Here is a 2,141-nt window from a genome sequence, read left to right as displayed (position 1 = left end):
TTAACATTAGTTTTAATGTTTAACTTTTAGGATAAATAAAAAGATGAGATATTCTTTATAAATTTGATGATTAAAAAACTATTTATTATAGAATAAGTTAAGTCTATTTCTTGACTATAGGAATATATATAATTCACTCTTGAATATAATCAAAATAAATATATATTTATTTAATTTTTTAAATTTTACATTAATTATTAAAATCATGATATAATAGATGTACTCCTATAAAAAAATGAAAATGACCTCATAACTATTTTTTTGTTGGAAGAAAACAGCACTTAACGACTATAGAATATAATTTAAACAACTATAAATAAGTAACATAAGTAATAAAAAACGGATATAAAATTTAATTCTTTTGTTATTTGGTACAAAAATAAATATAATAAAATAAATCACTGTTCTCATATATAATGACATAAAATTTAACATTATCCTTTTCTAGAGTCATCTAATTTTTTAGTTTTTATCCTTATTTTTGTACTTTATTTTAATTTTATTAAACCAAAAATTACTAATATCATTTAACTTTAATTTTTAATTTTTATCATAAATAAAAATATGTGACTTTGAATGTATTAAATAATAAAAAAACTCATAATAAAAAAAAGTTAAATTTACTCATTCGTTAAATTTATAGGAGTGTAAATGATTCACATAAGAGTTGCGAGATTTTTTTGAACTTTTATTTTTAAAGTAGTATTCACTTCTGAGTGTAATAATTATGAATTAATATATGTTGGTAACTAATTTCGATTGAAAAGAAGATAGAAAGAGAATAAAAACTGAGAATAGTCTCCCCATACTCAATTAAGAGGTTGCGGGTTCGAGTCTCATATCTTTGGTAAAAAAAAATGTCAATATATGGGTTTGGTGTCCAAATTTCTTTTTTAATTTTATCATTTCTAATATCTATCCCACTATATGTCAGTTATTCCATATTAAAAAACTTCCACTACTTTATCTACTCTCTCATCATATACATTCACATTCTCTCTTATCTAATTAATTCACACAATCACAAAACTTCTATAATTATCTCTTTCCTTTCTTACTATCTATCATATTTTTTCTTTTCTTATTCATCTTCTCTTACATCCTTCTCACTTTACTTAAATATAACATAAAACCTTTTATAAGGATAATTGGTGTTTAAATTTAAGTTCCAATATTTCTCCTAAAGAAAGGTTTATTATTAAAAAATTATTTCATCAGTTACGTTAAATAAAAAAATTTCTACCTATTTTTTCACGGTAATCTCATTAAGATTTTCTTATTGGATATAAATTATTGTTGCAGATTTTTTTTTATTTGGATATATTTTTAAAGAATAAAAATAAAATAGTTCAATAGGGATAATTTTTAAAAAAATAAATTTATACAGAATAATTTTTCTCTTATCATACTCTTCTAAAATACTCTAGGTACCTACCCAATATATAATGTCAATTGGCGTCCAAAATTTAAGTTTCAATATTATCCTAGAGAAGTTTATTATTAAAAAAATTTCTCCCGTACATCCGTCAGTTACGTTGAATAAAAAAAGCTTTCACACATTTTTCACACCAACTTTATCAAGAATTTTTTATTGGAAATAAATTATTCATGCGAATTTTTTTATTATGGATATGCTTTTAAAAGAATAAAAGTAAAATAGTTTAACAGGCAATATTTTTTTGAAAAAATTTACACAGAATAACTTTTGTACCAATATATATCAGAATTCATTTTGCATATAATATTCATTCATTTGAGTTCATTCATAGAGTACCTTATAAAAATTATATTTAAGTAATTTTTTTTATCTTATAATCATTTTATATTTTGGAATTCAAAATTTTGTATTTTTATTTTTATTCAAGTTTTGTTTTTATGTTTTATTTTAGTTCTGTTAATAAAAAAGTATTAACATTAGTTTTAATGTTTAACTTTTAGGATAAATAAAAAGATGAGATATTCTTTATAAATTTGATGATTAAAAAACTATTTATTATAGAATAAGTTAAGTCTATTTCTTGACTATAGGAATATATATAATTCACTCTTGAATATAATCAAAATAAATATATATTTATTTAATTTTTTAAATTTTACATTAATTATTGAAATGATGATATAATGGATGTACTCCTATAAAA

The sequence above is a fragment of the Arachis ipaensis genome, chromosome B07, assembly GCF_000816755.2.
Source record: "Arachis ipaensis cultivar K30076 chromosome B07, Araip1.1, whole genome shotgun sequence".
Taxonomy (NCBI): Eukaryota; Viridiplantae; Streptophyta; class Magnoliopsida; order Fabales; family Fabaceae; genus Arachis; species Arachis ipaensis.
This window is presented reverse-complemented; position numbering follows the sequence as displayed.